Here is a 15,849-nt window from a genome sequence, read left to right on the forward strand (position 1 = left end):
AAATTGATCAATTCCTCCTTCACCCTCAAAGGGATAACCGTAACCAACGCCAGGTGAATGTCATATATTCCATAAGCGGCGGCACACCCATATCTGAATCTTCCAATAGGGCCATGAAAAACAGTGAACGAATTCTGAGGCCTGGTCACCAAGTGTTTCACGTGGAAGACATCAGGGGAGGGAAGTATCAAAAGCCTAACTGGGATCCGATATGTTTCTACCCTGAGGAAGAAAGAGGCATCATCTACCCTCATAACGACCCATTGATCGTGGAGGCTCACATAGCCAACTTTGATGTTCGACGAATCCTCGTAGACACAGGGGCTTCGGTCAATATCATGTTTGCCGAAGCTTTCAGGGCACTCAGTGTAGCTGAACACTTGCTCGATCGCTCGATTTCTCCTCTGATAAGCTTCTCCGGTGATATCGTGCAACCCTTAGGGAGCATACATTTACCCTTTACTATTGGTACAGGCCCTTACACGGCTACCATTACCACTAACTTCCTAGTGGTTGACTGCCCAACGGCATACAATGTCATATTTGGGCGCACAGGCATCAATGATCTCAAGGCTATGGTATCCACGCATATGCTGTTGATGAAATTTCCAACCCCCCATGGCAACGGCTACATCAGAGGAGATCAGCTTAGTGCACGATCATGTTACAACACTTCAGTTAAGCAACAACACTTGCCCGGACCCAAGGAAACCCTGTCTGTACATGACCAAGTCACAAAGACCAGCCTAGATGAAGCGAACTTGGATCTTCCTGATAGCAACAATCAACCCGATGATCCTCGAGATGACTCTTTCACCCAACAAGCCCAACCTGCTGAAGAGTTGGAGAAGGTACCTATCTCAAGAGATTATCCAGATCGCATGGTGAAGATTGGCACCACATTGTCACCACCCCTTCGGTTAGCATTGATATCTTTTTTGAAAGAGAACACTGAAGTCTTCGCCTGGTCATACGAGGACATGCCAGGCATCTCTCCCGATGTCATCTGTCATCGTTTGAGTATTGACCCCAAGATCAAGCCGGTGAGACAGAAGCGAAGATCTTATGACGCTGAACGATACGAGGCAATGAAAGCAGAAGTTGAAAAACTCAAAGGCATAGGCTTTGTCCGCGAAGTCAATTACCCGACATGGGTAGCAAATGTGGTCCTTGTTAAGAAAAATCCGACCAGAGAAAGTCTTTTGCTTCAAAAGGTCTTGTGGAGAATGTGTGTTGACTACACCGACCTAAACAAAGGATGTCCGAAAGATAGCTTCCCTCTTCCTCTTATTGACAGACTTATAGACTCTACGGCCGGGTGTGAACTCCTGAGCTTCATGGATGCTTACTCAGGATACAACCAAATCCTCATGAACCCTTCGGATCAAGAACACACAGCCTTCACTACCGACAGAGGACTATACTGCTATAAAGTCATGCCTTTCGGCCTAAAGAATGCAGGAGCGACTTATCAGAGACTAGTCAACTCAATGTTCGCCGAGCAGATTGGGAAGAGCATGGAAGTTTACGTTGATGATATGTTAGTCAAGAGCAAACATGCTGACCAACACATCACCAACCTATCTGAAACTTTCACTATTTTGAAGAGGTATCGAATGAGGTTAAACCCCAACAAATGTGCCTTCGGCGTAGGCTCTGGCAAATTCTTAGGTTTCATGATTAGCCAACGAGGCATTGAAGCTAATCCCGAGAAGATCAAAGCAATCCTCGACATGAAGGAACCGGTAACTTCAAAGGACATCCAGAGCCTTACTGGCAAGGTGGCAGCCTTAACCAGGTTCATTTCTAAGGCCACAGACAAATGTGCTCCCTTTTTTAAAGCACTTAAGGGAAGTAGGAAGTACATTACATGGACTGATGAATGTGCCGAGGCATTCAAAAACCTCAAGGAGTACATGAGTAAAGCCCCTCTACTCTCCAAGCCCGAGGTAGGAGACATTCTCATTATCTACCTATCGGTATCAGCTTCAGCCGTAAGTTCCGTTCTCATTCGAAAGGATGGGAATATTGAGCGACCTGTCTACTACGCTAGCAAAGCCTTACAAGATGCGGAGACACGGTACTCTAACATTGAGAAATTGGCTCTGGCATTGGTCATGTCTGCTCGAAAACTCCGCCCTTACTTCCAAGCGCACTCCATCATCGTGCTTACCAATTATCCTCTTCGACAGATACTCCAAAGTCCTGACACTTCAGGGCGAATGATCAAATGGGCAATAGCGTTGGGTGAGTTTGACATCTCCTACCAACCAAAGCCAGCTGAGAAGGGCCAAGCAGTGGCAGACTTCATTGCCGACTTCACATATCCGGTTGACATTGCTTCTACACCTGAAGCAGTGGCTTCATTACCCCCGGAAGCTCAGAAGATAGAACCAACAACCCCAGCATGGAGTCTGTATGTTGATGGCTCATCCAACCAACAGGGCTGTGGAGCGGGACTAGTCTTGACTACACCCGACAAAGTAGCAATGGAGTATGCTCTTCGTTTCAAATTCAAGGCATCAAATAATGAGGCCGAGTATGAAGCCCTTCTAGCAGGATTACGTTTGGCCAAACACCTCGGGGTTAAACAAATTGATATTTTCAGTGACTCCCAATTGGTGGTCAACCAGGTTACCAACAACTTTGATGCTAAGGACAGCTCCATGGCAGCATATCTTGCGCAAACACAACTTTTGCTCAAGCACTTCCACTACCAGATCACCCAAGTTCCTCGAGCGGCAAACAGTCATGCAGACGCCCTGGCTCGCCTCGCCTCGGCTGTGGAAGACAAGATTGGAAGAAAAATTCATGTCGAACTGTTGGCAACACCAAGCACCATGGCCGCAGAAGTATGCAACTTACAACAGGGGGATAGTTGGATCACCCCGATCTATAATTTCCTTGCTCATGGCACCCTCCCAAATGATAAAGTCCAGGCTAAGCAAATTCGATACAAGTCTACCCGCTACCTGATCATCAATGATCAACTCTATAAGCGAGGTTTTAGCCTGCCATACTTAAGGTGTCTTACGCCTGCCGAGGCGGAAATCGTCCTTCGGGAAATACATGAGGGAGTCTGTGGAGATCATGCTGGATCTCGGTCCCTAGCACACAAGACTTTTCGCCAAGGATATTACTGGCCAACACTCCACCAGGATGCCATCAAAGTATCTCGCTCATGTGACAAATGTCAACGATATGCGGCTATTCCTCATTCCCCTCCAGAGCCTCTTACTCCTATGATCAGCCCTTGGCCCTTCGCCCAGTGGGGACTTGATTTGATCGGCCCAATGCCGGCAGGGAAGGGCAAAGTCTGTTACGCAGTCGTTGCAGTGGACTACTTCACAAAGTGGGCCGAAGTAGAACCCTTGGCAACCATTACTGAGGCAAAGATAGAAGACTTCGTGTGGAAGAACATCCTTTGTAGATTCGGCATTCCCAATGCGATAGTCACTGACAATGGGCGACAGTTCGACAACAAGAAGTTCAGGTTGTTCTGCTCTAAGTTCAACATCAACTTATGCTTTGCCTCTCCAGCTCATCCCCAGTCTAATGGACAAGTTGAGGCCATCAACAAAATAATCAAGCGCACTTTGAAAACCAGCTTGGACAAAGCTAAAGGCTGTTGGCCAGAATTTGTACCCCAAGTTCTTTGGTCATATCGCACTTCATATCGGACTTCAACAGGAGAAACTCCATTCTCACTTGCCTTTGGCACAGAGGCGGTTGTCCCTGTTGAGCTCGAGCAAGCAACATTCCGAGTCCAGAACTACATTCAAAGTGAAAATGACAAACAACTCACCCTCAACTTGGATTTAGTCGAGGAACACAGAAACCAAGCTCACTTGAGGAATGTCGCCTACAAGCAGCGCATCTCCAACTATTATGACTCTAGGGTCAAGCCTCGTTCTTTCAAAATAGGAGACTGGGTCTTAAAGAAAAGATTACTCTGCGACAGAGTCCCGAGTGAAGGCACACTTAGTCCAAACTGGGATGGACCGTATGAAGTCATTGGCATCAGTCGCCCTGGCTCTTACACACTTAGAAGCTCCGATGGCAAGACCCTTGGCCATCCATGGAACGCTGATCACTTGAAGTACTACTACAAATAGACTCACGATGTACAAGTGTTGAGCTATAGCCGTTTGGCATCCTATGTAATGAAGGCCATTTGGCAATGAATTCAATAAAGAGGTAATTTAGCCAACTCAGCCCTCACTCTTTTACATTCATAGCAAGCGATGCCGGAACCCTTCTCAATCAGAAAGCAATCCGTCTTCCACAGTCACTACAAAACAAGCAAATGAAGACCGTGTCAAGCGCCAAAAAAAAAAAAAAAAAAAAAAAAAAAAAAAAAAAAAAAACAGCTTCATCCAAAAAGCTTCACCCGAAAAGCTTCACCTCCAAAGCTTCACCTAAAAAGCTTCACCTCCAAAGCTTCACCTCCAAAGCTTCACCTAAAAAGCTTCACCCGAAAAGCTTCACCTCCAAAGCTTCACCATCAAAGCTTCACCTAAAAAGCTTCACCCAAAAAGCTTCACTTAAAAAGCTTCACCCAAAAAGCTTCACCATCAAAGCTTCACCTAAAAAGCTTCACCCAAAAAGCTTCACCCGAAAAGCTTCACCTAAAAAGCTTCACCCACAAAGCTTCACCTAAAAAGCTTCACTTAAAAAGCTTCACCCGAAAAGCTTCACCTCCAAAGCTTCACCTAAAAAGCTTCACCCAAAAAGCTTCACCCGAAAAGCTTCACCTAAAAAGCTTCACCCAAAAAGCTTCACCCGAAAAGCTTCACCTAAAAAGCTTCACCCACAAAGCTTCACCTAAAAAGCTTCACCCAACAAGCTTCACCCGAAAAGCTTCACCTCCAAAGCTTCACCCACAAAGCTTCAACACCAAAGCTTCACCTACAAAGCTTCAACACAAAACCTTGCTCCAAATAAACAAATTTTGTTCACAAAACCCAAGATGCCCTTGAACTTGTACAAAAACACTTGGGTAAACATAAACATTTTTTGTTTTACACCCACAAGGGCCCAAAATTTTCCTTCTTATTTATTCACTTATATATGTTCTCAAACATATTATAATAGATCCAACAACAAGCCAAAGTCCCAAATTTCATAATGGACAAAAGTACAAGCAATTCATCAATAATGAAGGTGCTACAAAAATTGGAATCTGCCCCAAAATAGAAATCCAACCCAGGAGACTTTTTCTCTCTCTCCCTCTTCCGCCTCCTTTCATCTATCAAATTTCTGCAACCTCTGCTCTTCTCCAATGGAGCTGAATTTTGGACACCCTATAGTTCTTGAGCATATGAACAACTTTCAAGAAGGAACCATTTCTGTTTGAGCGACGGAAATTACAGTGTTGAAGCTCCAAACATGATAGTCGGCTTCTTGCAGATTTCGAAGCTGTTGTGATGTTTCGAAGATCTGGAAATATTTAACCGTTAGTTCATCCTGAATTTTTGATATGTTATGAAAGAGTCGATGAGGAACAACTTCAATGAAGAAAGCATACCGATCTGAACAAGAGAAAATGGAGTTTCGAAGCTCACAACAAATCTGACGGGTTGACAGACAAATAATAACCAGTCATTCATCATACCTGAATTTCTTGAGTTATACAGCTCCGAGGGATCTCAAATTTGGATATGTTGTAGTTCACAAGCTGAGGAACAACTTCAATGAAGAAAGCATACCGATCTGAACAAGAGAAAATGGAGTTTCGAAGCTCACAACAAATCTGACGGGTTGACAGAAAAATAATAACCAGTCATTCATCATACCTGAATTTCTTGAGTTATACAGCTCCGAGGGATCTCAAATTTGGATATGTTGTAGTTCACAAGCTGAGGAACAACTTCAATGAAGAAAGCATACCGATCTGAACAAGAGAAAATGGAGTTTCGAAGCTCACAACAAATCTGACGGGTTGACAGAAAAATAATAACCAGTCATTCATCATACCTGAGTTTCTTGAGTTATACAGCTCCGAGGGATCTCAAATTTGGATATGTTGTAGTTCACAAGCTGAGGAACAACTTCAATGAAGAAAGCATGCTGATCTGAGCAAGAGAAAATAGAGTTTCAAAGCTCACAACAAATCTGACGGGTTGACAGACAAATGATAAACAGTCACTCATCATACCTGGATTTCTGGAGTTGTACTGCTCCGATGGCTCTCCAATTTGGATATGTTGTAGTTAAGGAATTAACGAACAACTTTCATGAAGACAACTTTGTGATTCGACCTACAGATGATGGTGTTATGTTGAAAAACAATTCCGGTTGTTAGGGGAAATGAAAAACAATTCCACCAAAGAAACATCATTATGATGTTTCATCATTATGGTGTTTTCATCATTATGATGCTTTCATCATTGTGATGCTTCCATCATTGTGATGCTTCCATTATGATGTTAATGCACCAACGGTTACACCTTCTGCAATTCCACTTATTCGGGCCTAGCAACCTTCATCAACAAAATCTATGAAGAAAAAGTCCGGGGCTACCACTTAGAAAACAAAAGAATGAAGTTTTGGTACTTACGACATGGACTATTAGCAAGACACCTCATTCGTCAACTCCCTCGACTAGAGACTTGGGGGACTCCCACCATATGCTACTACGCCTTGGTACTCAAAAGTTCGTGACTACTCAGTGACTTGGATTTTTCAAGTCTCCAACCGAGAAGTTTTCCTCACTCGGGAAATTAAGGGAACACTACCTCAAACTACATGCTTCACTCACAAAGCTTCAACAATACAGGTTTCAACAAAAGCAAAAATTCAAAGAACTTTATGAAGAAGGCTTGGGTGTATTTAACACAATATGTTGAAATGAAGCAAAGCTTATTTATTAATATTTTTGATAAGCCACAAATATGTACATATACATGAGTCAAAATAAACAAACAAAAGGGAGCCTTCACAAAGGTTGCTTGGGGGAAGTCTCAGCAGTCGGTAGAGCCCCAGAAAGAGAAAGCACCGGATGGTGGTTATCCGGAGCCTCAGTACTTGACAAAACCCCAGAAGGAGGAGGCATTGGAGGTTCATCATTTGAAGCTTCATTACCAGGTACAACCCTAGAGGACGAAGGCAATAAATGCCTTTGGAACAAACCCACAAACCGCTGATGATCAAGTAAAACCTTACCATCAGATTCCTTCATCTGGTCAAGCTTCCTCTTCATGTTTGTAGCATAGTCATGGGCGAGCCGATGCAACTGCTTATTCTCATGCTTGAGCCCTCTAATCTCCTGTTTGAGACTCATCACTTCAGCAGCCAATGATTCAACTTGGCGGGTTCTAGCAAATAGGCGTTGGGCCATATTAGACACAGAACCTGCACACTGAACACTAAGAGCCAGAGAGTCCTTAACAGCCAACTCATCAGACCGTTTGGAAAGTAGTCTATTATCTTTGGGAGTGAGAAGGTTCCTGGCCACCACTGCAGCGGTCATATCATTCTTCATCACAGAATCCCCAACGGTAAGAGGGCCAGTAGGGGATATGAAGGATGGGCGCCATATGTTGTCTGGAGAAGGCGTGGCTGTCTCTTCTCCAAGGTTCAAGTCAAAACGACGGTCGGAGGGTCCAGACATTTTCAAATGTGTTGAAGAAGGAAGAGGTCAGACAAATCAAGATCTTAGAAGTGCAAGAAATGAGCTTCTACTGGTAGAGATTCAAGTGTGCTGTGGAACTTAATGTCAGCCTCTATAAAAATCTGCACTCGACGGAGCTTCAGAAATCGAAGAGGCGTTTGCTTTCTCAAAAGCTGGACTGCTCAGAGACCACGAGGGCCGATCTCAGAAATCGAAGAGGCGTTTGCTTTCTCAAAAGCTGGACTGCTCAGAGACCACGAGGGCCGATCTCAGAAATCGAAGAGGTGTTTGCTTTCTCAAAAGCTGGGCTGCTCAGAGACCACGAGGGCCGATCTCAGAAATCGAAGAAGCACCTGCTTTTTCAGCCTCGTCAGCACCTGTCACATGCACAATCAGCTTTGCGGAAATTACGGGCACTCTGTCGAAGATTTCTGGTGAAGTAGAAAGCACGTGAATCTTACTGATCAATCACCGCTCTCCATATGCACCATCAACTCCTCGGGTACCACATATAACTTTGTCAAAGATTTCTGACAAAGTTTAGGCACGAGAATTTCGAAGTTCCAGCTACCCTACTATTACCCATAAGGGTAAAGGAACAGCACCACTGCTTGACAACTGGAAAGTCCCTATGTGTGTCGACCTCCGTGTTTTGCGGCAAGACAGGTTGGCAAGAACGTCCAACCTTTACTCACATTCGAGAAAAGACTCCCAACATAATTACTTTCTCAAAAACCGGAGTAGCACCGCTTTCCGAATCTCGAGAGTCAGATCCTCGACGGGATTGCTTGTTCGAAAACCGAAGAGGCACAACTCTCAGAACTTCGAGAGCCAGATTTCCTTAGATAAAGCTTGTCTGTAATCTCCACACGTAATATCAGCTTTCCAGATACCACATACCACTTTTTCAAAGTGCTCTGACAAAATTAAAACACGTGAAGCTGGCAGCTCCCACTACATTGCTGTGACCAAGAAGGGTAAAGGAATAGCATTACTACTTGTTATTGGGAAATCCCTATATACATTGACCTCCCTCCTCAACGGACAGGCAAACCTGCAAAAATGCTCAACCATTTCTCGCATTCGAAAAGGCACCCTCAACATAACCTCTCGAAATACTCAGCTTTATTTCCCCCCGATAATACCTCAGCAAATAAGCCACACCAAGAACAAGAGTATCTCATATCATCAGGGTCGAAAGCAAGAGTATCCCATATCATGCTTTCTCCCTGTCTTTGTCTTTGTCCTTGTCCACACCTGCAGGACAAGGAGAAAGAGAGCAGTCAGTCGGAACCTGAAATCAAACCTCCAATTTGGAACTGACTGCCTGGAGCCTTTGCCTGGTTGCTTACTTAGCATTGCTCTCGAGTACTCATCCTCAACTGCTGTCAAGGTCACGAATTCCACCGGCAAATACCTCATGACAGTTGATCAGATATTGGCTCTTTACACTGAAGCTGCCAAGCGTGGATGAGTCACTATGAAGGAATGTTCTGAAGGACCATTTAAATGCAAAGGTTGCACACCACTTCTGCCATGCAAAAGATTGAAGCAGAAGGTTCAACGGTGAGCTGAAACAGATCACTACAGCACGATCACCTTTCCATACCACATTCATTATTCCGTCAACAGCAAAAGTATCCCATATCATCAAGGTCGAACGTACTCTAGATTTGATGGACTTGTTTTGACCCTCAAATTTTTAAGTCGGCCTTATACTCTGAAGGGCACCAGAACACCCTCCAGCACAGTTCAAGAATAAGCCTGTGGAAAGTTACTTCTTCAAAAGCAAAAGTATCTCATATCATCTCTTATCCATTTGCTTCTCCTTATCCTGGCAGTTGAATGAGAGACAAGGAGAATGAGAACAATCAACCGGAAGCCGACGTCAAACCTCTGATCCTGGGTTGCTTACTTGGAAGTTTGACTGCTTACCTTGTCTGTCACCTCTTTCGGCAGATCTCCTAGCTCGGCGACTTGGGGGACTCCTACTATAGGGTTTGTATCACACTTGACTAAGCCCGAAACTACAACTAAGCTTCAAGTGAAATTGATACATTACCTTGTGCGTCAACATCAGCTAAGTACACCATTCCCGGATGGAGGAAAGGTACTTCCAGAGAAGGGCAGATGAAGATCAGACCACACTTCGGTACTTAGAAGTTTCATGATTACTCAAGGGATTGGATCTTGCAAGTCCCCAACCGAGGAGTTTCCCTCACTCGGGAACTTAGGGGAGCACTGTTTGTACCATACTTGACCAATCCCGAAACTACCGAGCACCGGCCAACGCTATACTGTCAAGGACCCAGAAGAGTTCCCCTCCGACCAGGAGGCCAATCACTACTCGACACGTGTCAAGATTAGAAGCCAATCAGAGCGCAGCACGTGTCAACATCAAGAACCAATCATAACATGACACATGTCAATGTGACAAAGCTACAAGTTTTTCTATAAATAGGGGTCATTCCCCCACAATATTTCCTAATGCCATTTTGTGTTAAATCATTCACAAGAACTCACTAAATTGAGAGCTTGATCCTTTGTACTTGTGTAAGCCCTTCACTACTAATAAGAACTCCTCTACTCCGTGGACGTAGCCAATCTGGGTGAACCACGTACATCCTGTGTTTGCTTCTCTGTCTCTATTCATTTACGTACTTATCCTCACTAGTGACTGAAGCAACCAAGCAACCAAGCGAAGGTCACAAAACCTGACACTTTCTGTTGTACCAAAGTCTTCGCTGATTTTGTGCATCAACAAAAATTATGACAATTTTGTTTTTTAATTTTCAAGTTGTTAAAAAACATGTAGACGGGTGAAAATGGGTAATGGTAAAAAAAAAAAAAAAAAAGATAAACGGGTTAAAAAAGGGTAAATGGGTAAACGGGTATTAAACGGTTACGGTTAAATAGGTATGCGGTTATGGGTATGGTTAACCGTTTATAAATGGTTATGGGTATGAGTATAACCGTTTAGGCAATTACCCAACGGGTAAACGGTTATGCAGGTATGAGCATAAACGGTTATGGGTAAATAACCGCGGTTACCCGCCCGCCATAACCGTTGTCCATCCCTAGTTGTAATAGACCTCAAACATGAGGGGTTACTATGTAATTTACCCTTAATTATTTGTTCGGGTAAACCAATGAATGAATGGAGTAGTACATATATAAGAACCCTAAGGCGGGTATGAAACTAAAAATAGTAGGGTATGTAGAAGGGGGGACCATCTATTGTTATTCTTCTAGCGTTGATGATCTGTTTCTGTTTTTGTTTTTTTTTTTCCTCCTTATTTTTGTTCTGCTGAAGCCTCGATTTATTGTTACCGAAGCCTTCGATTACATATATATACCAAAAAAAAGGGGGGGGGGAGAGAAGAAGAAGAAGCAGCTTTGATTAAGAGAAACCAGTGTAGCCAAATTTCGATCTATTTCTGTTTCATCAAACTGTATGAGTAGTTTTATGTCAATAATTTAGGCAATAAATTTGGGTTTAAAAAGATATTGAAAGTTTAATTAAAAATAATATGGGTGTAAAAAGTCAGCTGAGTATAAAAAAAAGTTCAATGATTTCAAATAAAATTTCTCATTTGGTATTGTTCCGACAAGTATAGGAAATAAAATTGGGTTTAAAGAGATATTGAAAGTTTAATTAAAAACAATATGGGTGTAAAAAGTAAGCTGAGTATAAAAAAGGCTTATTATATTAGCACCCCACAAATTGTTGAATAAACTCCACATACTTAATACACGTCGCATTTACATTTTCAATTAAAAATTATCTTAATACACCCCACTTCCTTCTCCATAATACCCTCACACCCCACATTCTTAATATACACCTTACATTTTCTATACACACCTCACATTTTTATACACTCCACATTTCTCAAATCTTATAACAGTCATTTTTAATTTTGCCGAATGATTTCAAACCATCTAAACTTTAGTTTGCCGAATGATTTCAAATTGAATGATTTGAAAAAATGTTTAGGTTCATTGAATGTTTTTCAATAACAATAATAATGATTTCAAAGCTTTCGAAACATCAATTTCGTGTTCCATTCATCAAAAATAATTTTTCTTAATTAACATGTTTGTAGTTTCATTGCTTAGAGTTTTATTCAACAATGGAGGGTGTGAGGGGTTTTGATAGTTGAAGGAGATAAATAATACGTTAAAAGTTAATTTTATTATTATTTTTTAAACCTAATAGGGTCAAAATTGTCATTGCATAATAGAGTAAATAAGTCATTAATATTAAATTTTAATGTGGGGTGCATTCAACATTTTGTGGGGTGCTAATATAAAAAGCATATAAAAAAAGGTTCAATGAGTTCAAATAAAATTTCTCATTTGGTATTGTTTGTACCATACTTGACCAATCCCGAAACTACTGAGCATCGGTCAACGTTATACCGTCAAGGACCCAAAAGAGTTTTCCCTCCAACCAGGAGGCCAATCACAGCGTGACACGTGTCGACATCAGAAGCCAATCATAGCGCGACACGTGTCAACATCAAAAGTCAATCACAACACGACACGTGTCAATGTCAGAATGAAATTAGAAACTCTATTCTATAAATAGAGATCATTCTCTCACAATATTTCCGAATGTCATTTGTACTAAATCATTCACTAGTACTCACTAAATGAGAGCTTGAACATATGTACTTGTGTAAACCCTTCACAATTAATGAGAACTCCTCTATTCTGTGGACGTAGCCAATTTGGGTGAACCACGTACATCTTGTGTTTGCTTCTTTGTCTCTATCCATTTACTTACTTATCCACACTAGTGATCAGAGCAATCTAGCGAAGGTCATAAACTTAACACTTTCTGTTGTACCAAAGTTCTTGCTGATTTTATACATCAACATTTGGCGCCGTCTGTGGGAACGACACTTATTCCCACTCTCTTCAGCTTTGCCAAGCTGTTTTCCACTATTTGTACACTCTCTTTTAACCAGGCATCCCTCTCCAACATAGGGAGCGAATGAAGCCACAGCACACAGAATGACACCCTTCTTGCACCTAGTGCGAAACAACGAAAGAAGGAAGGAAATAGGGTTGCTCTTCAAGCTAAAGTCGATGAGCTAGAAGCTTAGAACAACAAGATAACAATGAAGAATGAGGTCATCCAGGAGCAGTATGAGAAGCTCTTTGAGACGCTCCACGAAACTAGGCGTACTCAAACACGGGAGTTCGTCACCCTTGTGGACATCAACCATCACCTGGGTGCCCCCCAACACGGGGGGTCACCTCCCTTCGACATGGGTATCTCTAATGAGTAACGAGCTAATCATTAAAACATTGATCAACATGAGACTTCTCTCAACCCAGATGCTTCGACCCGAAGTAGAAGAAGTGGAGGAAGACAGCTCCTTGCAGAAGGGTTAGAAGGATCGAAAGTCGTTTATCGTGACTGCCGAGACTTCCTAAAGCAACGTCGAGAGAATCCCCTCCACATATGCTCGAAGATCAATGACCCTAGGGTTTCTAAAAGACTCGGTCCCCTCCCACGACCCATGCCAGCTGCCAATCTAAGGAATGAACGACAGGTCCCAAAGGAACATGAAGGTACGGGGGACTCTGAGGTATTCTGACAGACTCGTCCTAGAAGTCAGTACGACGAGTCCAAGAAAAAACCACACGCCCTTACTCAAACTTTCTTACTTCCAAGAGGCAATGGAGACTTACGAAAGAAAATTCCAGTGGCACATGACTCCATTCAGGACCCCCTTGTCCTACAGCTTCTTAAGGAAGTAAACAAGTTGAAAGCCGAACGTTAGGTCGAGATACCTGACTGGAACTAACCCAGGTCTGGCCCTCTCACAAGAAGGATCCTCGACACCCCCATTACGAGAGTATACCGGTCGCTTCAGCCATGAGTATTCTCGCTGCACTGAGGCAGATGACAAGACCGCCCTCAAGGCTTTCACAGCAGACCTACGTGATTGTTTCTTCAAGTACATGATCAGTGCCAACACTTGGAAGACTTACAGTGAGATGATGGCACAGGCTTACAAACATGCCTCCGCCGAAGCAATGACATACCAAGGGAACCCCCATATGGTTAACCCCTATCAACAAATGGGAAGTGGAAGTCAAGTTCTACCAAGTGAGGAGATATTGGCCATTCAGACACCCATTGCATCATCTCTTGCCTCATTTAGCTACTCGCTAAGTCACCAAACGTATCTGTCTCTTGGTAAGAGGAAGGATTTTTACTCTCAGCAAGCCCATTACAACAAGAGGAATAAAAGTTCGTATCAAGACAACCAGGGGTGAACGTACCGTCGACTATTATGACTATGGGGCCAAGCCTTACTTTTTCAAAGTGGAGGACTAGGTACTGAAGGAAATGTTATTATAAAAAGGAATACACATTACAAATGTTTTGACTCTCAACCGCTTGAGATCTTTTGTCACACAAGCCATTCGGCAAATATTTAAAGAAGAGGGAATTCAAACAACTTCTTCTGGGTCTTTTGCGTTCCTAGCACTGGAACATTTGGTCTACGCTGACCTACCCTTATAGTCCAACTCAGAGCTTCAACATGCGTACTTTGACATAAAGTATGTGATACTAAGTGTTACCGCCAACATGGTTCACATATCAAAATCATGGATCCCTTAATGCATAACGAAACATTCATAAGCATCATTCATATCAATCAACATAAACATTATACATTCCAACACATTCATACATAACCATCATACATTCCAACACATTCATACATAAACATCATACATTCCAACACATCCATACATAAGCCAACTGTTCTTCGAAAGGGTTCAACATACTTTATGTCTTTGACACTTGCTACAATGTGCCTCGACACCTTGCCCTTATTCTCACCAACTAGGTGATGAAATGTAAAGAAGGAACTCATCTTCATGCCACCAACCAGGTGATGAAATGTACAACCCATACTCTCTTTCATGCCACCGACCAGGTGATGAAATGTACAACCCATACTCTAATATCATTTGGCAACTTGCCACTCATGCCACCAACTAGGTGAAGAAGGAACTCATCTTCATGCCACCAACCAGGTGATGAAATGTACAACCCGTACTCTAATATCATTTGGTAACTTGCCACTCATGCCACCAACCAGGTGAAGAAGGAACTCATCTTCGTGCCACCAACCAGGTGATGAAATGTACAACCCGCACTCTCATTCATGCCAGCAACCAGGTGATGAAATGTACAACTAGTACTCTAATATCATTTGGCAACTTGCCACTCATGCCACCAACCAAGTGAAAAAGGAACTCATCTTCATGCCACCAACCAGGTGATGAAATGTACAACTCATACTTTCTTTCATGCCACCAACCAGGTGATGAAATGTACAACCCGTACTCTAATATCATTTGACAACTTGCCATTCATGCCACCAACCAGGTGAAGAAGGAACTCATCATCGTGCCACCAACCAGGTGATGAAATATGATGAAAGGTGATGAAGGAACTCACCTTCGTACCACCAACCAAGTGATGAAAGCAACTCACCGTTCATTCCACCTACCAGAAGATGAGTGGTACAACTTGTACATGTGAACTCCTAGTATTCACAAATAATCAAAAACCCTCAAGCGTGACAACTCAACTATGGGAGCACTTATGCCCAACAAGAGTTATAGTCATTGACAAAGTCTTATTGCAAGCCAACAACAACTTCAGTGCATGACATACGAAGATCAAGCTATTCACCCCTATTGCATATATTTTAGACATTTCCTCTCTTTAACAATGCAAACACTACAACTTGTAGAAAGCTTCACACGCTCTTGATTAAGACAGTGTGAAACAAGACCAATTTATGGTGCCAACAAGAGCTTCATCAATAGAGGGCAACCACAATTCTCAAAAGCTTCACACACTCTTAATCAAGACAGTGTGAAGCAAAACCAATTTATGGTGCCAACAAGAGCTTCATCAAAGGAGTTCAACCACAATTCTCAAAAGCTTCACACACTCTTGATCAAGACAGTGTGAAGCAAAACCAATTTATGGTGCCAATAAGAGCTTCATCAATGGAGGGTAACCACAATTCTCAAAAGCTTCACACACTCTTGATCAAGACAATGTGAAGCAAAACCAATTTATGGTGCCAACAAGAGCTTCATCAAAGGAGTTCAACCACAATTCTCAAAAGCTTCACACACTCTTGATCAAGACAGTGTGAAGCAAAACCAATTTATGGTACCAATAAAAGCTT

General features: G+C 42.7%; 1 long non-coding RNA gene across 1 annotated transcript; it reads right to left on the reverse strand.

The window, feature by feature from the left end:
- Window positions 1-4,509: 4,509 nt before the first annotated feature.
- Window positions 4,510-5,932, reverse strand: LOC126584892 (uncharacterized). Its single transcript, XR_007610172.1, has 3 exons — window positions 5,615-5,932; window positions 4,713-5,439; window positions 4,510-4,586 (listed from the first exon to the last, which is right to left on the reverse strand). It is a non-coding gene; the product is annotated as an uncharacterized LOC126584892 (long non-coding RNA).
- Between the last annotated feature and the right edge of the window lie 9,917 nt (window positions 5,933-15,849).

This window comes from Malus sylvestris, chromosome 10 (genome assembly GCF_916048215.2).
Source record: "Malus sylvestris chromosome 10, drMalSylv7.2, whole genome shotgun sequence".
Lineage (NCBI taxonomy): Eukaryota > Viridiplantae > Streptophyta > Magnoliopsida > Rosales > Rosaceae > Malus > Malus sylvestris.